We start from the raw sequence: 25,936 nt of genomic DNA on the forward strand, positions 1-25,936 counted from the left end.
ACGTTATAGCGAGAATTCATAACAGCGAAAAAATGCTCGCTATAACGGATTGTCGTTATATCCGATTTTGTATAAAGGTCGGAAAACCCCTAATGCACTTTAAAATCGGTATGAAACGGCAATTAGTTTGTTCAAAACTTGCGTTTCCGCAGATTATATCTACACTACGGCTTACTTGTTTGTTATTTTTCATAATCCGATACTACGTGAAAGTGTATGTTTAATTTCATTCTGAAAAAAATATATAGTTCCGTATTTCTCCGAATCCAAGATGAACCCCACTTTTTCCTTCAAAAAATTTTAATCAGGCTCAAAAAGAAGTTTGTAAAATCGTACAGGCCTACGCATTTTTAGATGCCGAATATTGACTTTCGTCATGCCGGTTTTTTTTTTTTTTTTTTTTTTGCGGTTGCACACTTATTCTTTATTTCCGCGGGTTTAAGGACCATTAACTTAACATTGGCATCAGAATACCGAAGAGAACTCGTAGAAAATTTTCCGGCAATACCTATTCCATGCGTCTCTACGATACAGCGATCCATCAGGAAATTATTCTTGCTGTCTATAAAACTTACTTTTACGCAGCGTCGGATATAACCGGCTACCGCTACATGCACGTCTCACTTGTCGGGTGCGGCCAAATTCAGCGGCTAGCGATGTATAGGCCTAATCGCGAACGTTGAAAGTCAACGAACGAGTTCATTGCGCCACGGTATGGCCAACCGCCCTTGCGTTTTTCGTGCACATACCTCACAATTTCATCATCGACTTCTTTAAAGCGTCCTTGTTGTGGACCACTGAATGCATTTTTTGTACAGTACGCATTTTTTTTTAGCTCTTTGTCTTCACGCTAACGCCAAATATTGGCTTTAGTTAGGCCTATGCTGTATTTTCTTGCGGCTGCACAATTATTCTACATTTCCGAGTGTTTAATAAACATTAACTTAAAATTGGCATCATAATATCGACTAGAACCCGTTGAAAATTTGCCGGCAATGCCTTTTCCACGTATCTTTTTACAATACGACTATCCATCACGAAAATATTCCTGCTGTCTATAAACCTTAATTTTACCAAATACAGTATTTGATTTTACTAAGCGTCAAGTACAATAGACGCGTTATGACTCTGCCACTGAGTAGCCATGGCTTTTCTAAGAATTCGAAGGGTCGCATGTTTTGATGCAATTCTGCAGATTTGAGAAACACACAGGCACTGTACAACCGGTAGCGATGTGTAGTAAAGAAGCGGTCGTCAATGAGTTCTGTGCGCGTGTGAAAAGAAGCAGCGTGGTTACCGCTGTAGTTGCCAGTGTTATCCATAAACTTACTGTTAGGCCGCGAATGCAACAACCCTTGAGTTTTCGCATGAGATTCTGAGGGGAAAAAAAGTCTTGGATTCGGAGAAATACGGTATCACTCTAGAGATTTCTATGGCAAATACCTCAGCTTTCTTCTTCAAACAGCGTCACCTAAACTAACCGTATATGTAGCCTATCATGAAAACATATTTGAAACGCATGTAGAGAAATAACCTCCTCGCGAAAAATTTACATGTAAATAGCCGTAACTAGACGCGAGAAGATATGAAATACCCTCTGAAATCAGTGATGCACTCTGCCATATCTTCAGGTGTATGACATTCTTCCGTAATTTCCGTATAACATTAAAATTAAGATATCGTTTATTCAGTCTTTATTTTTACGAGTTAACAACTGCTATCGGCCACGTTATTTACGCATTTATTACGAAAACGTGTTATCCTCTTTCATTTCGAATTTTCTTTAGAGAACAGCAGTCTATGGGTATTACTAATCAACTCCAACATCGCCTTTGAATGTCAACGAGAGAGCTCGCAAATGCACAAAGTGAGAAAACTATACCGTACCGAAGATGATCGATCGCATGTTGTTGCAAACGTTTCAGTTTTCTTATTCAAACAGCGTCACGTATCCTAACTTAACCGTACCAAACGTATGATGAAAACACACTTCAAGCGCCGGTAGAGAAATTATACCTTTCTCGCTATACATTTTCATAATAGCCTTTCCGTAATTTAACCAGACGCGACAAAATACAAACTAACCTATGAAGTCAATTAAGCACTCTGCCATATCTCGAGGGTGTATCCCATTCTTATTTAATTGCAGTATTTAGCCTCAAAATGAAGCGGTCGTTTAGTCAGCCTTAATTTTTAACGAGTTAACAACCGTTATCGGGCACGTTATTTACGCATTTATTACGAAAATATGTTCTCTTTCATTTCGAATTTTCTTTACGGAACAGCTGTCGATGGATATTACTACGACTCCGACATCGCCTTCGAATGTCGACGAGAGAAATCGCTAGTGCACATAGCGAGGAAACGATGCCGAAGGTAATCGATCGCATGCAATATCATCGCTGGGGTGCATAAATATCGGTAACGGAGAAAATCGCGCGCGCTTAATCGCTCGTAATAACGGATGCGTCAGTGATAGGTTTCTCGCTGTAACCGAAGGCCGATACACAGGTTAATATAGGAATTTTGAAGGGACAGAAAAAGTCGTCGCTATAACGGAGTTCTCGTTATATTCTGTACTCGCTATAGCGGACGTCTACTGTATATTGGAAGTGCGCACAAATGTGCATAGTACAACAAAAGAAATAATTTAAATATTATTTCTATTATTTAGTCTTGCGTATTCACTTATGGTTTTTGTTCGCTTTGTACACAGTTCGATACGGTAACGATCACATGTCTTTTCACACAGTTGGCATATGCAAGTCTTCATCGGATTGTGGTACACCTTGCTTTTGCACAGGTGATGATGGAAGCCGTGCACAGATAGTCTCGTTAGTACATGTCTCAGAAGTTTGCTGACGTCCAGGTCCTATCGATCATCGCACCCGTGCTGTAGAATTCTGGCCAAATTTCTAGGCGGCGGTCCCTTAAACTTTGTAATTCTTGATCTGCTGCTATGGTAGATGGGAGCACGAAGGTTGTTTTCAAATGCTCTAGCAGAAATGATTCTCTAGCTAGTACATATGTGGGCGGGATCTTGTTGATTTGGATACACCCAAAGCTCTTTTCTGGAAGCATGCTTTAACTCTTTCCAAGGTAGCTAGGTTTTTCCTGGTGAGGTCAGGCCATATAATTTCAATGCCGTATGCTAGGATAGGAATAATCTTTGCCTCGAATAGTTTCATTGCTGTTTCCAAGCTAAGTGCTTGTATATGCTTGATGTTATTTATTGCTAGGATAGCTTGCACAGCTCTTTCTGTTATGTGTTTTGTAAAGCATTTGCCGCTAGGTTGTAGCGTGACCCCTAAATACTTGAAATCGTTGACTATTTTGAGTTTGCTGTTGGAGATAGTGATTTCTGTTCCGTGAGGTATCTTACCTCCATTTCTAAAGACTATCATTTCCGTTTTTGTGTTGTTAATGTAGAAGTTGTTCTGGCACTATTTTACAATTGTATCTATGGCACTCTGTAGTTTGTTCAGATTTGTGGAGCTTACTACTATGTCGTCTGCATACGCAAAAATGTGATTGTCTTCTCTGTCTTGCGTTATCCTCAATATTTCCTCGGTTGCTAGGATGAATAGTAGTGGACTCATGGGGTCTTCTTGAAGCACACCATTTGTTTGCCTAGTTGTGTGAGAAATGGAAAGGCCGTCCAATACCCTTATAGTGTTGTATTGTAATATTTTTTTTTTTTTTTGCTAGGGGCTTTACGTCGCACTGACACAGATAGGTCTTATGACGACAATGGGATAGGAAAGGCCTAGGAGTTGGAAGGAAGCGGCCGTGGCCTTAAATAAGGTACAGCCCCAGCATTTGCCTGGTGTGAAAATGGGAAACCACGGAAAACCATCTTCAGGGCTGCCGATAGTGGGATTCGAACCTACTATCTCCCGGATGCAAGCTCACAGCCGCTCGCCTCTACGCGCACGGCCAACTCGCCCGGTTATTGTAATATTTCTTTGATTACTCTTGTCCATACGTTTTCTCTTCCTAATAGGTTTTCAAGTTTGGATATGATTAGTCCTCTGTCCAGTTGGTCGAAAGCCTTTGTGAAGTCCATAAAGACAGAATAGAACTTTTCTTTCTTTTCAAGTGCTTCTTTTATGTTGCCTAATAATAGTTCTACTGCCATTAGTGTCAATCTATTGTTTCTGAATCCGAATTGAGTTTCAGAGAGGATCTCATCAATGGTTTTCTTTACTCGTTCCGTTATTAATGTTGTGAGAATTTTAAAGGGAGCATTTTCTAGCGCAATGCCTCTATAGTTGTTGGGATCTTGTGGGTCTCCTTTGCCTTTGAATATAACTTTAATTATGGAGTTCCTCCATTGTTCTGGTATTGTTACGGTCTCTATGCATTTATTGAATAGCTTCATCCATATAGGGAGCAGTGATTCTATGGATGATTTTATATGCTCCTTATAGATCTTGTCTGGGCCTGCAGTTTTCTTGTTCTTTGTTCTATTTATTGTCTTTCAGACTTCTTCTGCTGTAAATGGTTTCCATTCAATTAGGTTTGTTTTATTGCCATCTTCCGTTCTTTGGTTAGGTAAATCTGTTTCTTTCTTTTTGTTGAAAATGCTGATGAAGTGTTCTTCCCAGACTGCCATATTTATGTACTGTATTGGTGGAGCTTGTCGTGGGCGGAGTGCAATGTATGGATCCTTTTTTGCTTCTTCAGCCAGTTGATGAGCTTTTTCCTCACTGTATGCTTTTTTCTTTTCCTTTATCAATCCTTTGTATTGTTTTCTTTCAGTTGCATACATTTCTAGTGGGGTAGGGTCTTGGATGTTAAGCTTCACTTGGTGTAACTTGTCTAGCACTTTCTTTCTTTTGATGAAACATTCTTTGTCAAACCATTTTTTACTCACTTTAGCATTCATGTTGATTGGTTCTGTAGAGATTAATATCAGATCTTCTATCTGGCTTGTGGCTTCTGACAGTTCTTCGTTCTCTATTAGTGTTTCTATGCTTTTTAGTTTGCAAGGGCTTTCTTTCAGTGTGTCTATGTTTAGTTTCCTAGATATCTTTTGTGTGTTATCTTGGTTTTTGTCTCTTGGGTGGGAAATGGTGAATTCCATTGGGAGGTGTTTCCGTATGGGTGTCAATGAGTTCGTCCAGATTGGTCTTATCTTCCCTCTTTTTCGTCCCTTTACAAATAATAGATCTATTGCGCTCTTGCCATTGATGGATATATATGTTGGAGTCTTGTTATTTGTAAGTAGGAAACCCTGTTCTCCGAGCTTTTCAATGATAAGTTTTGCCTTGTAGTTATCAGTGTCTATTCTGCTATTCAAATCTCCTGCTAGTACAGTTGGCTTGCTTCCTTTGCTGGTTTGTATTAGATCACTGAGCTCATTTATTATGTCCAAAGCATTGTAGTATGGTTGGAAGTAAGCAGTTATGATGGTGAGGTTCTTTGTTTCCACAAGTAATGCATTGTTGGATTGAGTAGTGAAGGTGATCGGTGTCAAGGATGGTTTCACCAGAATGGATATTCCTCCTGAAGGTCTTCCCAGTTCCCCTCTTTTTGCCATGAGATGTGTACCATAGAAGTGTGGATGTTGTCAGTTTTCCAAAAGAAAATTTCTGTGAATATTACTATGTCGTACTTGCTTATGGTGTTATCTGGTGTTAAGGCCATTGCTCCCTTAATTCCTTCGACGTTCCATAGCAGTCCTGTGTATTCATTATGTTTGCTGTCTTTTTCTGTTTTGTTGGTTGAGGCAGTTTTACATGATATCTTGGGAATTATCTTTTCGGTTGTCATTTTGTTCTGTGGTATGTATGTTGTGGCACTTGCTGTTACTTTATTGCTCCCTTGGGGTATCTTCATTGAGTTAATCAAGGATGGCTCCCTCAGTTCTCCGTTGACTCCGAAAGAACCTATAGCGTCTGACTATTACATTTGCTGGCCAGAACCCTGGGTCTGATACTGAGTTCATGTATTTAAAGGGGATGCCAACTTTAAATGCTTTATTGAGTCCACTTCTGGATATTTCTTCACAAGTTATGCTTCCTTCAATCCCGTTTCTGATTAGGAATTTCTTGACTGTCTCCTGTGTGGAATTTGAATTTATCCTTCCCAGGAAGAGCCAGGCAGTCTTTTCGGCTGCACGTAGTTCGTCTTCATGTTGATTCGTTCCAATCAGTGCTTCTTGTTCGTTTCTTCTGGGTAGTGTTCTTCCATTCCTTACTTCTCTCCAGCTCTCTTTGTTTCTTTCCTCTTCTATGTTTCCGTTTGAGTGTTGCTTGTTATCCAGGTTAATTTTTGTGTTGTTCTGTATTTGAGGTGGAGTCGGTGTTTCCTTTTCAGCAACTGCTTCTTCTCTTTGTTCAGAAATTGTGCTATTTGTGTTGGGGACGTGGTTATTTTTTCCCTTTCTCACTGTCTGGGTCGGTTTTATATTGTTTCTTTCAGATGGAACATTTATTGCTTCTTCTTTTTGTGTATCCCGCCGTATCTGACAGCGTGTCGTCCTGTGGACAGCTGGTGAATTGTAACAGTGAATGAACTCCGAGAATGGCGGTGTCTGACGGACAAGAACGGTAAGTAAATCGTTATGAAACTGAAGCTATAACGACAGACTCGTGTTTATAACATAGCACAGAGACAATATAATATGCCTGTGTGAAAAAATTAATCCTGAGTGCAACAATAAGTCACCCAGACTAGTCAGATTACGAGTATTGCATTTTCGCAACACCGAGCACAAATGATATCAAAAACATTAAATTTTGTTCTGGTACCTTTTCACATATTATTACAGTTTTGACCATTTTCTTAATACTTTAGTGCATTTTTTGAATTTTCGTTCTCTTTCTCATCTCATGTAGGAGCCTGTCCGTGCACGAGATTGTGACATTACTGGAGGAGGAGGAGCCTCCGGATATGTTATGAGCCAACTGCGTGGATGTATTCATGGCTCCCCCGCCGGTAAGGTACGACACAGATGAAGACAGTGGTGACGAAGACACTGGAGGAACAATAAATAATCTAAGTGGACAGCAGCTAAGGTCTGGAGCCGAAGCCATCTTCCGTAATTTCAATGAGGGAGAAACTGTGCAAGAATATTCTGAGGAAATTGAACTTCCAGACCAAGACAGTTCTCGCGATATTAGCGAACAGGATATGAGTAGTTTTAATGCGACAGTGACAAAAATTAGGTTGTTGGGGAACAAGAAACAGGTTAGAAAGTGGAGAAATTCTGATCTGCCTGAAAACTGTGAAATGAAGAAAACACTAGAGAACAGAAACAAGTATGTAATTTACGAGCCTAATGCACTATGTAGGCCATTATCTCCTGTAGAAGTATTTAAACTATTTTACAGTGAAGAGTTGATTTTAGATGTTGTGAAACAAAGTGTCATATATTCTGATCAGAAAGGACGTCCAATGTTACAATTTTCTACCGATGAGCTGAAAGCTTTTATTGGCATTCTCCTACTCGGTGGTTATGTTCCATTGCCCCGCTATAGAATGTACTGGGAAGAAAGTAGTGATACCAGAAATGACTTAGTTTCGAGCGCAGTGCGAAGAACTAGGTTTGAAGAAATTACGAGGAATCTTCATCTGAGTGATAATACCAGCTTGGATAAAAATGATCGTATTGCGAAGGTTAGACCATACCTAGACAAACTGAAAGAGAGTTCCAAGGAGTTTGCTACGTGGGAGATAGTCAAGCATTGATGAAGCTATGATCCTGTACTACGGAAGGCACGGCCTGAAACAGTACATTCGAGGCAAGCCAATCCGCTTCGGTTACAAAGTATGGTGTCAGAATCTAAGACTGGGTTACTTGATCGACTTTGACGTCTACCAAGGTGCAAAGGCACAACAGAATGAGTACAAGCAAGATTTTGGTTTAGGAAGAGGAATTCTAATTAAGTTTTCTGAAAATCTGCCTCAAGACGGAAATGGAAAAGTGCTCCCGCATTACATATTTGCGGACAACTATTTCCTAACCCTAAGTGTTGTTGATATTTTTACAGACCTTGGCATTGGACTGACAGGAATGCTGCAAAATAACCAAATAGAAAATTGCCCTCTAAAAGATGTAAGTTCATTGAAGAAAGGGGTGCTTTTGATGTAAAGTGTGATGACTCAAACAAACTTGTTGTTTGTCGCTGGAATGATAATTCAATAGTCACTGCAGTTTCGAATTGTGAAGGCATAGAGCCCCGTTTCAATGCTCAAAGGTATTCATCATCCTTGAAGAAGAAAATCACCATTCGCCAGCCCAGTCTACTGAAAACTTACAACATTCACATGGGTGGAATGGACAGAATGGATCAGAATGTCAGCTATTATCGAACAAATATACGATCAAGGAAGTGGTGGTGGTCACTGTTTGCATGGGGGTTAGACGTAGCTGTACAGAAAGCTTGGCTGCTACACAAGAAATTTGCAGAAGCTGTGAATGCCGAAATAATGGACCTCCTGAGTTTTTGCAGAAATTTAGCACAGAATCTCATTGGGAAGTATGGAACGCCTAAAGCTAGGCCAGGCCCCACTGTAACTGCAGTTAAAAGTAGAGTCTCGGCAGACATCCTATTCGATGAAAGAGGGCACATTGTTGTGAAGCACAACAAACGAACACGATGTACTCTCTGCAGATCTCAGACAAACAGAAGGTGTGCTAAATGCGGTGTGGCCCTGCATGACAAGTGTTTCTTCGAATTTCACATTCGAAAATAAGGAAAATACCGGCAGTGATCCTTGCCTAGTGCTATCTTTTCCCTGGTATTGCAATAGGACGATACATCAAGAATATATTGTGAACACTATTTTGTAATAAATAGGGTACAGTGATAATGGAAGTAGAAAAGTAGTAATATATGCACAATAAATTGGTATTATAACAATACTTTCTTTCTGACTGCATACGTTCGATATGACCATGTTTGCAACCCTTAGTTCCCGGTGATGCGTTTTCGCAACATACTCATTCTAGGCTTGTGTGCACGGAACCACAGTAAAACATTCTCAGGAATTATTTTCTAATGCTAACGAACCACCATGAAACATTTCAGCTGTTTTCGAAGAAAAAAAAAGTTCTGGGAACTAATGGGTTAAGCAAGTTTTTAATTATGCAGGTAACCAGAAAATAAAAAGATCAATAATACATCACATTTGCCCAAGAAGAAAACGTGAATGTAGAAAAATGTACAGTAATATAATTTTGTAGATGTCGCAGATCAAGTCTCATGAGGACAGGTTATTATAACTTTTAAATGTATGGAGAACTTCAAAGTAGAATTTAAATGATGATGGAAGTCCAATAGAGAGTTACTTACAGTTGCTTACAGGTGAAGTTCAGACATTACACAAAATTCACTTGTGATACCTCCATTGGTGAAGCAGGTTCACATTGCATTAGTTACGTATAACAAGGAAATCACATTACACAATACTTGTTGGTTGATCCTGTTAACCCTAGGTTAGGCGCGCGGATGACAGGTTTCATCCAGACAGTTTTCGACAATGGTTATTTAAACTCTGAGCAACTAAGCATGCATGACTTTGTGTACCTCTCTGGCTATCTGTTATCTAATCAACCGGTGCTGCTACACTGACTTTGCTGTTAGCCAGTATATTTGCTTGGAGGACCATTGTCATCCACGTGCCCAAATACAGCCCTTGGTAAGTTTACACTGATTGAATACAAACTGTCCTCTTCTCTGTGGCATTCTTTACACAGTACATTGTAAGTCAGTTAATGTTACATAGAACATATCTATAATACAATCGTTGTTTTATTGAAGTATTGTAAACCCACAGTGAGAACAGACATTTTACAGAAGGTGTTGTTTGGGTGCTGCTGAAACCTCAGACTGAAAGGAGAGTGAAAAATCCTCAGAGTCCGAATGATATAAGAAAACAAGCTAAGTTACTCATTGGAATGATAGCTGGATCACTGGTCAAGGAACGCCGAGGCAATAGAGGCCACTGTTATCAATGTGGTCAAAGTCGGAAAAACATATAATTTATACATGATACTGTATAGGCTTTCGGGCTTGTGTTGTGTCAAGACAAGCCCAAAAGCCTATGCAATCTATATATATAAAATAAGAGTTTTGTCTGTACATTGCTCAGAATTTGAAAATAATGGTATTTCTATATCGGTCATGTCCACAATAACAAGGAAATGCACTTTTTCCTTTTCCGTAATTTCTGTATGTATGTATGTATGTATGTATGTATGTATGTACACGCATCATGAGAAAACGGCTGAAGAGAATTTCATGAAAATCGGTATGTAAAGTCGGGGGATGAGCCACTACAATCTAGGCCATAAATCATTTTATTCCCGCCTAGTAAAATGGTAGTTTAGGGGAAGGCCTAAAATTTAGTTCTCAAATATTTATATTGTTAGTGGTCCTATCGATAAATGCTACATAACCAAAGTTATATAGAATTCAATTTCCGATCATTTATGTCTTATACTTTTTTACCGTACCGGCTATGACAACACAGATATTCATGAATTTGTATTTTTGTTGCTAAGTCCATATCAATGCGGAGCCATGAGAAAATGGGTTAACGGAATTTATTGAAAATTGGTATATAGAGTCGGGGAATAAGAAAATACAGTGTAAGCTATAAACAATTTTATTCACCCAGGATGAAATTGTAGTTTAGGGGAAGGCATCTAAAATTTAATTTTTAAATACCTATGTTATTGGTCCTATCGAAAAGTACTACATAACAAAAGTTATAAAGTACAATTTCCGATCATTTATGTTTTATTCAGTTTTACCATACCGACTATGATAAGAGTGGTATTTCAAAAACGAAAGGAAACTAAATGTGAACGTCTACAGTATCGAAAGTGGATAACATTGAACAACAATAACATTACATTGACCATTGTTTGTTGTGAAATATTTTGCCTCATGGTGCCACTCAACTCCGATAGATGGGCTTACTGCTGCGTACCGAGCATAAGAGCCTGATTGAATATTGGCGGGAAATAGCTGGGGAGTTGGAAAACTTTCTTCTTTAACATGCTATTCCTCTGGTTCATAGATTTCCTGATTCTGCCCGTATGTAAAACACTGGTTCATCATAGTATTTCAGCTTTTCGATCCCTACTCTGACGCGCTGTTTTGAATGAGCAGTGTGTACATTTACGGCAGAGACTCACTTAGTAGTAGTAGTAGTAGTAGTAGTAGTAGTAGTAGTAGTAGTAGTAGTAGTAGTATGCCCTGGTCTAGAATTACAATTTACCGGGTGAGTTGGCCGTGAGGTTAGGGGTGTGCGGCTGTGCTCTTGCATCCGGGAGATAGTGGGTTCGGATCCCATTGTTGGCAGCCCTGAAGATGGTTTTCCATGGTTTCCCCATTTTCACACCACGAAAATGCTGGGGCTGTACCTTAATTAAGGCCACGGCCGCTTCTTTCCAACTCCTAGGCCTTTCCTATCCCATCGTCGCCATAAGACCTATCTGTGTCGGTGCCACATAAAGTCACTAGCAAAAGAGAATTACAATTTAGGCCAATTCCAAATTATAGTAGCACATTTCACTAAATAACTAAAAATTCAATCCTGAAAAGAGACATTTCTTAAGAAAATCTTCTTCCTCTTCACATTTATAAAATTCTATATTCATTTTATTCTAAATTAGCAGTGAAGAGGGGTTTCTTCTCCGGCTTGGAAGATAAATTTGCCTCCATGTCAGATAGCTTTTCCCGCCACCAGTGTATGAATTGAAATTTTCCAACTCATTGCGTACTCCTAGGGAACAGATTAGTAAAAGGGCATAGTTTTTGCCCTTGGATTCTCCACTATTCGCTATTCAACCCCCCCACCCCCACCCCCCGCCGAAAAAAAAAAAGACGGTGTTCATGGATCACGGCTGTCTGCGGCTTGGTCATTCCAGCTCTGGAACTTTGGACTGTTAGATCGGCAGTGTAGTACTGTTCGTTAAAAGTGAGAAAGTGTGTGGTTTTTCATTTGATCGAGTATTTCATATGAAAGCACTGAGGATGTAAAAAGGCAGGTGGAGAGCGAGTTTCTGCCATTATAATAAAAAACTCCCCAACCTGATTGTGACTGATGGTAGGCAAGCGGGCCTATCATTACAATGAACATTCTCTAACTCAGTCTTCATATGAAACGACGTTTGGTGACTTCCCCGTCGCATTTCTATTTAATACAAATTTCGCATTTAATACAATCTTGCTCACAACGTGTACACTACCTAATCTAGAATTCGGTATACGATGTAGAATTCCGTAGCGAAGCACGGGTACATCAGCTAGTATGTCTATAAGCATGGGCCGTGAAAACATTAATGGCAACATATAATTTAGTTAAACAGAATGTTTTATTCCACCTATTCAATACTATACATTAACTGCAATTCTTATGTTTACATCATAATGCGTTGCTAGGGACTAGTTTCGACCCTATTTGAGTCATCATCAGCCTAAATAAAGTACACTTATATGTCAAATGCCCTGGAACATCTCTTCTTGTGAAGTAATAAAATTAATAAAGTGAACTATATGTACAATGCAATAATATTCATTGTAAAATGTGGTTAAATGCATGAAATGTTATATGAGATTAAAATGTCATAGTACCGATCAATTCAATTAAAATAGTCAATAAAATGTCCAAGTTTAGTGTATATATGTTGCTAGTGAATCTATAAATATGGAGTAGCGGAAAGGAAAAACCATATACTCGTTGAGATGGCCAGATGTTTATTAATGCAGTCCGGACTTCCTCCTCCTTTCTGGGCAGAGGCCGTTGGAACAGCGAATTACATTAGGAACAGATGCGCTACAAATAAACTGGGTGGACGAACTCCTTACGAAGCTTGGACTGGAAAGGTTCCAATGTATGTAAATTTGAAAAATTTGGATGTCATTATATTTAATCAGTTAATCACTACTGACCTGCATTTAGGGCAGTCGCCCAGGTGACCAATTTCCTATCTGTTGTTTTCCTAGCCTTTTCTTAAATGATTGCAAAGAAATTGGAAATTTACTGAACATCTCCCTTAGTAAATTATACCATTCTCTAACTCCCCTTCCTATAAACAAATATTTGCCCCAACTTGTCCTCTTGAATTCCAGCTTTATCTTCATATTGTGATCTTTCCTACTTTTAAAGACACCACTCAAACTTATTCGTCTACTGATGTCATTCCACGCCATCTTTCCACTGACAGCTCGGAACATACCAATTTTTGAAAATGAGACAGAGTCACTCATAGTGCATTGGCACTGCCGGTGGCTCCAAGTAGCCTATGCAGTAGCCTCCACGGTATGCACTAGCCATACGTCTTGGTAGGTGTGCTATTTCCTAACTGATGAGCCCAACTTAGCACACTGGGGCGAAACGCTGCAAACCAGGAATGAGTTAGCTGGAAAATTTATACTGTCCAATAACGGAACAACTATATTGGTATTACATACCACTTAGTCGAGCAGCTCGTCTCCTTTCTCCCAAGTCTTCCCAGCGCAAACTTTGCAACATTTTTGTAATGCTACTCTTTTGTCGGAAATCACCCAGAACAAATCAAACTGCTTTTTTTTTCTTCTTCCAGTTCATGAATCAATTAATCCTGATGAGAGTCCCATATGCTGGAACCATACTGTAGTTGGGGTCTTACCAGAGACTTATATGCTCTCTCCTTTACATGCTTACTACAACCCCTAAATAGCCTCCTAACCATATGCAGAGATCTGTACCCTTTATTTATAATCATATTTATGTGATTACCCCAAAGAAGATTTTTCCGTATATTAAATTCTAGGTGCTTAAAAGGAACTTTCACCCCATCAACACAGTAATTAAAACTGAGAAGACTTTTCCTATTTGTGAAACTCACAACCTGACTTTTAACCCTGTTTATCATCATACCATTGCCTACTGTCCCATCTCACAACATTATCAAGGTCATTTTTCAGTTTCTCACAACCTTGTAACTTATTTATTGCTGTGTACAGAATAACATCATCTGCAAAAAGCCTTATCTCTGATTCCACTTCTTTACACATGTCATTGATATATATATATATATATATATATATATATAAGAAAACATAAAGGTCCAATAGTACTGCCTTGAGGAATTCCCCTCTTAATTAGTACAGGGACAGATAAAACTTTGCCTACTCTAATTATCTGAGGGTTTTTTCCCTAAAAATATAGCCACACATTCAGTCACTCTTTTTTCTAGTCCAATTGCACTCATTTTTGCCAGTTGTCTCCCATGATCTACTCTATCAAATGCCTTAGATAGGTCAATCATAATACAGTCCATTTGATCTCTGAATCCAGGATATCTGCTATATCTTGCTGGAATCCTACAAGTTGAGCTTCAGTGGAATAACCTTTCCTAAACCCAAACTGCCTTCTCTTAAACCAGTTATTAATTTTGAAAACATGTCTAATATAATCCGAAAGAATGCTTTCCCAAAGCTTACATGCAATGCATGTCAAACTAACTGGCCTGTAATTTTCAGCTTTATGTCTATCGCCCTCTCCTTTATGCACAGGGGCTACTATAGCAACTCTTCATTCATTTGGTATAGCTCTTTCATGCAAACAATAATCAAATAAGTACTTCAGATATGGTACTATATACAGGGTGAAGCGAAATTCACGCACTCGGGCGTCGCAGCGCGACTCCTCACATGTCAGCAAAAAAAAAAATGTCTCTCACAAAAGTTCGTCCTACGAGTATACGGGCAGAAAAAGAACGTTGAAGAGTGGCAATCTGGCAACACTGTAACCACATGTAGGGTAACTCCTTTGTCAGCACATACCAGCCGTGCTGTACAGTTGGTGCAGAGGATAGAGTTTTGGGTTAGTATGCAGGAGGTCGAGGGTTCGATCCTGGGTTGAGGCGCACTTTTTTATTTGCTAATTTCCGTCGGACATTACATACTGTAATACAGTAAGACACCGTTTCTTAAGTCATATGTATCCTACATTTACAAAATTTAGTAACACTGAACACGTAACGCAGCTAGTAGATGAAGTGGTGCGAACAAAATTCGCGCCCACGACGTGGAAAGGGCGTCTTTCAAAGCTGACCAATGAAAACGAATGTTCGTGCATTTATAGGATCGTAGTATGTATGTAAAAATTCTTCTAGAGGACGCGCTGCAATCGCTGTTGACGATTAACATGCCCGAGTGCGCGAATTTCGCTTCACCCTGTAGATGATTGACTGATATGGCCTTGTAATAATACTCAACATGACTTACTTGTGTTGATACTGCTATCTCGGCTGAAAGCAACAGGAAACTACTCTGAATCGGCGTCAGCGCTACCTTTTTACGGTCTGTACACTCCTGCTTTATCAGCCATATGGTACTGCCCAATAGTCTTACTTTTAAGACCTTCCTTTCTATCACATGTATTTTTAACTACAGTAGAATTCCATTATTCCGGCATCCAACAGTCCGGAACACTCGATGGTCCGGCACCATTCCAGGATTTTTAATGTTATTTGTTTATGTTTGTGACAGTTAAAGCACACGGAGCGGTTCAAAACCACCAGGAAGTGTCCACTACGCATCTGCTATTGTTAGACACAATCGGCATTGGTGGCTATCACCACACACAGGTTCAGTTCATTGTTTTGATTGCGAGCACTTTTCGCTAGGATCCGTATTACAATAGTGTAGTGAACTTACATATCAAAGAATATTGAATTTTCACCACCGCATTGTAATCGAAACAGACTTTCAACGTATAGGTCGTGTTACGTACATGTAGTACGTGTTGAAGAGATGTACGTAACACGACCTAACACGTTGAAAGTCTGTTTCGAATACATATCAAAGTGCCCTGTGGAAGTTTTTTTGGTATTTAAGCGGTGACATTGTTCTCGAAGCCGAAACCTTCTTCAAGTTCCAAATCAGGAGAGAAATTTAAGCACGTAACTCTGACCATCAACCAGAGACTGGAAATCATCAAACGCCTGGAGAAAGGTGAGAATAGAAATATTTTGTTGAATGAATTTAATATTAGCTCGTCAACCATTTACGACATTAAAAAAAGGTGAACTAATGAAATTTGCTTCTCAATCGGTAAGAATTGAAAAATTGGCTTCCAAACATAAAAAAAAACAAAAAAACAAAACTGGAATAATTAGATAGCTTATTGTACAAATGGTTCAGTGCAGTATGTTCCAAAGGAAAGGCGGTAACGGAGCCAATGGTTGTTGAAGAGGCAAAAAAATTTGGACAAGACTTAGGTGTTGCAGAAAGTGAATGCAATTTTTCTCATGGTTGGCTTAGAAACTTTAAGTTTCGGCATGGAATTCGAAGACTTGATGTAACCGGAGAGACACTTTCAGCAAACCAAGATTCAGCAGAAAAATACAAAGATGAGTTTGAAGAAATAACGGCAGTTAATAATCTAAAAGCTGAGCAGATCTACAATGCTGATGAAACAGGCCTACTATGGCGGTGCTTACCAACATCTACTCTAGCTGCGGGAGGTGAAAAGGCGGCTAAAGGGTTAAAAAAACAAAACAAAGACAGATTGACAGTTTTTCTATGTACTAATGCGTCTGGAAGCCACCGAATAACTCCTTTTGTAATTGGCGAATCTAGAAAATCTCGGGCATTAAAAAATGTAACGAACTTGCCTGTTCATTATGACGCTCAATCAAATGCGTGGATGACCGCCACCCTATTCAAAGACTGGTTCTTTCATCATTTTGTGCCACAAGTCAAAGAAAGCTTCAAAAACCTTGGTCTACCAGAAGACAGCAAAGCCATCCACTTTTGGACAACTGTAAAGCACATTCACCAGTAGTTGCTACACTTCTGCCGCCTAATGTTACGTCACTGATTCAGCCAATGGATCAAGGGGTATAAATGTTTTTATAGGAGTTCTTTCGTTCGCAGCCTGTTATACACTGAGTGCGATGTAACTGAATTTCAAAAAAAGTGCTGTCGCACTGTCCTGGGCTCAAGTAAAAAATGTTACTTTACAACGGTGCTGGGGAAAACTTTGGCGAACTGCGGATCCTACATTTGATTCAACAGCACAGACTGTTGATGAGGAACAACATCCCGAATCAGTGTCTGAAGTTTTGGATGTTGTAAGAAGTGTAACCAACAACAATCCTTTGGATAATGTATCTGAAGAAGAACTCACGGAGTGGATTCAAATGGATAACAATGAACCTACCGAGCAGGAGCTAACTGATGAAGACATTATCCAAAGTGCATTAAACCCTCAACCTATACACAATCTCGAAGAGAGTGACTCTTTTGAGGAAACCGAAGAAAAGGAGAGAATGAGCTGGGCAGAAGCCGCATAGTCCATAAATAAATTCATCATTTTTGCTCAGTGTAATACTAATTATAATGCCACTGAACTTAATGATTTACATATCATCAGAAATAACTTTTATGCCAAGCGACAACGATCTCTAAAACAGGAAGATATTTAAGATTGTTTTAAGTCACACTAAAATATTGTACAGTACATGTATGTAAACTGAATGTGTTGAATGAAAATTTGGTGCTGCCCTAATTTTGAGCTAAAGTTATTAAACTAATGATTCTGCTGATCAACATTTTACTGCAAAACGCCGTGTTACAGCTGTCTTCACTGTACACCTTAACCTATATCGTAGTAAGAGGTACCGTCCAATTGTCCAGCATTTTCGGTAATCCGGCACCGGGCTGGTCCCGAACGTGCCGGACTATCGGACTTCTATTGTACGACAAAAACAGCTTCATGATCACTAGTACCATCTATTACTTCAGTTTCTCTATAGAGCTCATCTGGTTTTACCAGCACCACGTCCAGTATATTCTTCCCTGTAGTTGAATCACGAAACCTACTGCCTAAATTGATCGCCGAATGTAGGAAAATTTGACCCTCGGGGAAAAAGGGCATATTCCTCGGATATGTGGAGCAGTCCAAAGGTTTCAGAATTTGGGTACCACAGGAACGAAAAGTGGACATCTCACGTGATGTGAAGTTTTTGAAAGGAGACAAAAAAGAGCAAAAATATAGGCTTGATATTTTCCCAAGTCAGCGCCGAAATGTAGAGCACTTTGATGAAGATCATCCCAAGATAGAGCCAGAGCAGGTTGATCCTTTCATCAATGTAAACATAACTCCTAGGGCCTATTCCACAAAAGTATGGTCTTGTACATTACAAGTAAATTCTCTACTAACTAGTACAAACCAGAGTTTCTGTTCCACAAAAGAATTTTCTACAGTTGTTCTTTACTACTCCATACTTACAAATTACCAGTGAATTTTTATGGGTGTGTTCCACGAAAGTACTAGTACTTGTAACTTACTAGTGAATTGGGAAGTATTCTCTACCAGTGAAAGGACAATAATATATAAATGTACTACCGGTAGTGCTATTTAAATATGCTTATTTCAGATACATTTTGATAAGTATGTGGTCTAGCAGTAGTGATAGTGATGGTGATGAAAATGAAAACTACCATCTGTACAGGGAAAGAATAAACTTTCAGTTTAACACTGTATTTGAATACAATGAATGTTTTAGGTTAAGCACAATACAAGTGGAAGAACTTTTGATAGATATTGGGCATAGGTTAAAACATCCTACGAACAGAAATACATCTCTCTCTGCTAAACAACAGTTACTAACAACACTACATTGGCTAGGAAATCGTGGTCAATACTATGGTATTGCAGATATGCATGGGTTGGCAAAATCTTCGGTCTGTAGATCAATTCATTCTGTGGTAGCTGCAATAAATTATACAAAATTTCCTTAAATTGTTCATTGGCCTGAAAATACTGAACAAACATGTTCCAAGAAAGACATTCCTGGAATCATTAATGAGCAGAATATCTCTTTCATATGTCCAAATTTTCCCCTCAAAAGCTCCATGAGCTTTTCCCAAGTCAAATATTTCCATCCAACCATTTATTTTGTCTTGTTTTTTCAGACTTTCGTTGAATGCAGTGAAACGAATATCTTTCCTTCTTTCTATTTTCTTCAAAATGAATAACTTTGTTTCTCTTGACATCATTTGAACAATAATTCATGCAGAGTTTACAATTTCGTAACAGTTAAGTTTGGTGGCCGTATATCGTTATTAGCGGCATCTGATTCCTAATGTCTGACCAAGGTATGTCAGACTATCGTAGAACATATGTGAGGATCACGGGAGAACAGAATGGGTGATAATAACGGAGTAATTTCCTATCATCAAAGAAATAAACTGAAAAATAACATCGTAGCATTAAGAAACTCACAGGAATATTAGTTCTTTGAATCATTGCTGCATAACTTACCTTAAAATACGATATGACGATAAATGAGGCAAGCATAATCTAATTCAACAAATGGAATACAAAGATAAACAGCTGATTCATGCTATGATGTAGTATGTTCATTGATATGTCGTCACTTGTGAAACTTGTAACAATTCACTGGTAATATACAAGAGACTTAAATGTACAACTCCATTCGTTACAAGAACCCACACTAGTAACTTGTAATGTACAAGACCATACTTTTGTGGAATAGGCCCCTAGACACACAGAACGTACAGAAAGCATGAAAGATTCAGATAGTTCAGAAGAGGAATTTCTTGGTTTTGAAAATGAACCAGAAATACGATAATCTCAACATGTTCCAGGAAGACCAAAAATGATTCATTTGGGAACACGAGGCAGACTCGAAAGCTTTACCAGAAACATGGTGGAGGAAAAATTGATTCGGTATGTCTGGCTGAGGTTCCAATTCAGATGGCATTTTCAGGTCCAGAGAAAAATGAGTGGATGCTGGCGATGGCAGATGAATTTGTCTTCTAAGAAACAAGACCTGGGACCTCACAGACTGCCCAGAAAATAGGACGCCAATTGGAAGTCATGTAGTCCGTAGGAATAAGTATGGAGCAAATGACGAGATCACAAGAAGGAAGGCTAGAGTTGGCCAGGTATAGATTATACTGAAATGTCCGCACCAGTAGCACGACTCAGCTCAATACGAATAGCTGTTGCGCTCTTTGCTCATCATGGAATGTATGTCCAGTTCGATGTAGCAACTGCATACCTGAATGGAATTGTTGAAGAGGAAATCTTTATGAAGGTACCAAACTACACCAGGGAAATACTCGAATTCATCGTACAGGACAGCGATGTAACATCCGAGATCATAGCCGAAGCCAAGAGGGTGCTGAAGATACTGAACAAGGATTGTGCATGCCATATTAAAAAGGCTCTGTAGGGCTTGAAGCAGGCTGGCCGCTGTTGGCACTAACCGTTTGAATGAGCAACTACTAAAGCTTGATGTCAAACCAACGCCCGGCGATTCAAGCGTCTATGTGAAGGGTTCAGATGCTGATGCTCTCCTAATCATAGTTTATGTTGATGACATTTTAGTTTTCACGAAACTCGAGGGAAACTGATGAGGTCTACAAATTTCTACAAAAGTCGTTTGAGGTCAAAGACCTAGGAGACATTAAGTACTGTCTCGGGATCGAGTTTTCTTAAGATGAATCCGGTATCACCTTGAAACAGGAAGGTTACGTTATGGACATCTTAGATCGCTTTCGAATGTCTGATTGCAAGCCTGTGGCCTTGAGTGAGGCTTCAAAAGAGGCAGTGCACTTACTACGACTAGCAAGGGAGATAGGCATTAACAGCGTGTTGACTGTACAGCTATATAACGACAACATTGGAGCTCAGAAGCTTGCTGGAAATCCTGTTTTCCACTCTCGGACTAAGCACATTGATGTGCGACATCATTTTGTACGAGAGGCTCTTTCATCTGGGGACATCCATCTTGAATATTTGTCAACTGAGAAGATGCCTGCAGACATATTAACCAAGGGACTACTGAAGGATAAGCACTGGAAGTGCTTAGAATGTCTGGGTGTCAGAAGACTGAAACGGTGAAGCTGGTTCAGCCTTCGAGACGGGGTGTTGAGAATGTTTATATATATTCATATGACTCTGGCTGAGCCACCATCAAGTAGCGCCACCTACGCTCTATGGTTCCTTTCTCCATTCTGACACGTCACAATTGTAATCTCCATGTCTATTGTTTTCACTGTATCCATCTGTGATTTACGTATGTAATAAATAGTGTCATTCTAATATAAACCGTGCTGACCTTATTACTTTCCGAAACATCGTGCCTTTTCAACAGTTGCCAACTTTCTTGTACTTCCTGGGAAATCCCATGTTTTGGCTTTATTTTATCAAAAATCCCAGGTCCTTCATTTTCAAAGAGATCCTGTATTTCCCAAATTCCATTTATTCAAGTTTAATAATGGCTTTCTAAAATTTATTTTGATGATAGATTCTCGTAATGATGGTATTTACTTGATATGTTGCTAGGTGTAATTGTTTGGATGATGTCACATAACAATAATGTTATTTGCTTTACATCCCACTAACTACTAATAAGAAGGCATGATCAATCCTGTTTGAAGTGTTACTACTCCATGTCTGCTACAATATGTGATTTCTCTTGCCCGACTCACGTATCTATACAAGAGTAAGATTTAATTATTTCTTCATTCAAAAGAATATAATCATCATTTTTGTTATGTATGAACATTCTTATTAACTGACTGGTAGCAATGAGTTTGATTATTACACTGCCATCTCTGTATTGTACCTTATGTTTTTAACCTCTGGCAACATGATTACGTGTTTTTTTCACTTAGCCATGATGAACACTCTTAGATATTTTCACTCTTGTTTTATGTTTGAACATTTCTGATTGACTGACTGGTAGCAATGATATCCTAATGATTGTAATTATTTCACTACCAGCTCTGTATTGTACTTTCTGTTTTTATCCTCTGTTTCAACATGATTGTGTGTTTTTCTCTTAGCCATGTTGTAACATTCTATGTTTTTTCACACTAGTTTTAAGCCTATTTGATTTTCTAAATGTAAATGTTGATTCTTAGGGTACCATATATTTTAAGGACACTAGGTTCGGGGCCCTGACCTAACTTTAGGCTAAGATTTATTTTGGCTGATGATGCTTACGACAGTTAAGCGAAACATGTCCCATCTTACAACGCCTGTTGTAATGTTTATTTCCTAAATATGAGGAAAGATAAGTATTGGAAAGGTGGTGTTAACTACACACTCTAATGCCATTGTCCTGACAGTCCCTTCAATGTGTCCAGTTTTGTAAATTTTTGCATATATATTCATATTTGAAGTGACATCATTTCTAAAAAAAAAAAAAAACAAAAAAAACCAAAAAAAAACACATGAAGTTATGGACCTCTGATGAACACACTGGAGAAATAATCCCATTTTAATACTGACAGAAGACTTCCAAACACAAATTTATCAGAGTTTTTTTTATCTCAATACTGAAAGCATAAGTATTGGAAAACATTTTTGTTGATATTTTAAAAGTCGATAAAGTCGATGATCCAAGAAATACATGAACTATACAGTACTTGTAATCTACTACTGTAGGGAGATAAATGGCACTAATCTAGTCACAGATACAATGAATTTTTTTTCTTCTATTTGCTTTACATCGCACAGACACATATAACTCTTACGGCAACGATGGGACAGGAAAGGGCTAGAAGTGGAAAGGAAGCGCCCATGGCCTTAATTAAGGTACAGCCCCAGCATTTGCCTGGTGTGAAAATGGGAAACCACGGAGAAAATTTATTTCAGGTTAGACTAAACATACACAGTATGGTATATGATAAACAAAATTATTTATTTTATTTATTTATTTATTTATTTATTCATACTTCCCAATGTATGGGTTGCCACAGGACAAAGTATACCACACAGAGTGTTTTATTACAGTATATAAGTCTGCAAACTATTCTGAAGACTACAAAATTAACAAGATGAGAATTCAATACACATGCTTTATTAATATGGAAAATTATAATTTCTAGTAAAAATAAGCATAATTAAACATCCTCTCCATTTTATAAGTTAAAATCTTTCAGCATATGACCTCAAGGCACATCATATTATGATCACTTATCCATCCCAAATACAAAAATAGTTCCTCTCCATATCTTCACATCTTTAAATAACAATATTTTAAAAACATACTATTGCCAATATACTTGTCACATCCAGAGACTAAACAGAGCACACACCAGTTTATGTTCCTTGTGTCAACATTTTTTATTCTTTGGTTACTGTGCCTATACTGGTATTTTTATTCCTTGGAAACTGTAAATATGACAGTTTTGAGTGCATTTTGTTTATGTTTGTATATGTGTCAAAATGTAGATTGATGCTGAGAAAAATATATCATTGTTATCACTATAATATGTATTACAAGTAATGAACTTCATTCCGGTTCTGTATTGACTTTAAATACCTAAGATTAAAATTCTAAAAGAATTTAATTGTATAAAGTCCACCTGTTCAATACGCGTTTGCCATTTGATAAAGGGTATGTCTAAAAAGCTACATAGGACATGTTTCAACCTAGCCTAGAGGTCATCAACAGCTAAAATAGAGAATAATAATAATGACGTATGGACTCCATAGAGGCCTGGTGCGGGTCTTTTTCTCGTAGACAGCCTATTAGGCGACCTGCATGTCTGTGAAGATGAGGGCCCTACCTAGGATGACTTCTAATGCTGAATACGCCACACATGCTCAGCCCCCGAGCAATTGGAATTAACCAATTAAGGTTAAAATCCCAGAATCCGCCGGGAATCGAACCCGGGACCCTCTGGACAAAATAGAGCCGGACAAAATAGAGAAGAAAGACATACAGGGTGTTTCTATATTCCCGTTACAGACATTGAGGGCTTGCAGTGGGGACCAAGACGGTTAAGTTTAGCATAGGAACTACCCGCAAGAAACCACCACAGCACACATTCAAATCTCCCATATTTTTGGCGCTATCTGTTACATTCCTTCGTTGAGAATACAAGTATAGCCAGGATTTCCTCTTTCCTCCAGCTGTGTGCTTGTAGAGATCAGGTTGGGTCGGTGTTGACTTCCACACATGTGGAATGTAACAGATTTTTCAAAACTTTACTCAGTTTACAGAAGCATGACAAAGAGAACAACATTTAACAGTCTTCACAATTTTTAAGTATTTCCTCCAGCCAATCACTAGTTGTATTAAATACGGTTTCGACCCACACTTGTTACAACTACATTCATCCTAGATTGAAGCTATGTACATTTTAAACACAGATTTCCACTGCATTTCTTGATTGTATTTTAAGATTGAAGCTATGTACATTTTAAACATAGATTTCCATTGCATTTGTTGATTGTATTTTATTTATTTTTTGCTAGTTGCTTCACGTCGCACCGACACAGATAGGTCTTATGGCGACGATGGGACAGGGAAGGGCTAGGAGTGGGTAAGAAGCGGCCGTGGCCTTAATTAAGGTACAGCCCCAGCATTTGTCTAGTGTGAAAATGGGAAACCACGGAAAACCATTTTCAGGGCTGCCGACAGTGGGGTTCGAACCTACTATCTCCCGAATACTGGATACTGGCCGCACTTAAGCAACTGCAGCTATCGAGCTCGGTGATTGTATTTTATGTCATGTCTTTTATGTATCACGGTTTTTGTATGTCTTTCTTCTTTATGATATTTTAGCTGATGATAACCTCTAGGCTAGGTCAAAACATGTCTTATGTAGCTTTTTAGACAGACCATTTATCAGATGGCACACGTGTATTGAACAGGTGGACTTTATACAATTAAATTCTTTTTGAATTTTTATCTTAGACTATAGTATGTGTCAAATTGGAAGCTGTTTCTTCTATGGCCATTTTTATGAAGTAAAATATTTTGGTCTGGAGTAAGTTATATTTTTTGCAGAGTGTAATGCATTGACAACATAGCAACTGCTTATTGGACAATTCCAAGTAGCCTCTCAAGACCCAAGTATTTCCCATTTGACACAGACTATAATACAATTTATCAGATGAATCCTGTCTATCTCATTGAATTTAGATTCGACATAATAATATTTGAAGCAGGAAAGACAAAATCAATGTACAATTCTACAGGAAAAAGTGAATTCAGGCAAAAAGTTATCATAGGAAAAAATCATCCAATTGTCAGCAAGTAAATTATAATGGGCCGATTGCAGAAACGGTATTTAGACGATGTCTACGGTTAAACAATGCCTAAGCATAACTGCCGCATTGCAGAGACGTTATTTATCACTTAGACACTGTCTAAAACCGATGTTCAACCGGTCATGTTTAAACACTGCCGAGAGCACTGTTTAACCTCAAATGAGAGGAGTGAATCACAATTATAGGTTATGTACCATAAAATATGTAATTTGTATGATCATGTTGAAACGGCTCCGGAAAGAAAGGTTAGTCCGACGGCCTCTCTGTGGGTCGCCCGCTGCTAAATCGCAGCAATTCGTTTGACATGCACGGGGAGATAACAATAAAATAAGGTTTCGCTTTACGAGAGACTTGTTTCTTGAGACTGACAAAGTGACAGTCCGGTAACTGTCAACTTGAATACAATTCTTGGCAACCGATATATTTTATTATGTACATGAGGTAATTTCCATGGAATTATAGGTCACTTCGACTACATACATATCAGAATTATGTGTCCCGATCGTCTGAGGGCTGTCACATATATCAATCAGGAGGGATTCACTTATATTTACTGCCAAGTAAACACACATAATAGTGAAAACTAAAAAGTAGGTTGTATGGGATTTTTATATATATAATTGCATAGGTTTTCGGCAACTATCAGATAGGAAAAGGCAAGTGGTGGTGATTATCATTTAAAGAGGACTGAGGAAGAAGAGCCGTGGCCATAATAACAGCCCTAGTATTTGCCTGGTGTAAAAATAGGGAAACTACGGAAAACAATCTTCACGGCTGCCGATGATGCGTTTCGAACCTACGATCTCCAGAATGCAAGCTACATCTATATGGCCCGTACAACACACCATATTTATGAGTAGATTACACTCACTGTAACAACGCT

The 25,936-nt window shown here is 38.7% G+C and overlaps 1 protein-coding gene across 1 annotated transcript in view; it reads right to left on the reverse strand.

Moving 5' to 3' along the window:
* Positions 1 to 25,936, reverse strand: part of LOC136873953 (magnesium-dependent phosphatase 1) — a 207,717-nt gene that overhangs the window by 91,880 nt on the left and 89,901 nt on the right. The gene's annotated exons all lie outside the window — the stretch shown is intronic.

This window comes from Anabrus simplex, chromosome 5 (genome assembly GCF_040414725.1).
Source record: "Anabrus simplex isolate iqAnaSimp1 chromosome 5, ASM4041472v1, whole genome shotgun sequence".
Taxonomy (NCBI): domain Eukaryota; kingdom Metazoa; phylum Arthropoda; class Insecta; order Orthoptera; family Tettigoniidae; genus Anabrus; species Anabrus simplex.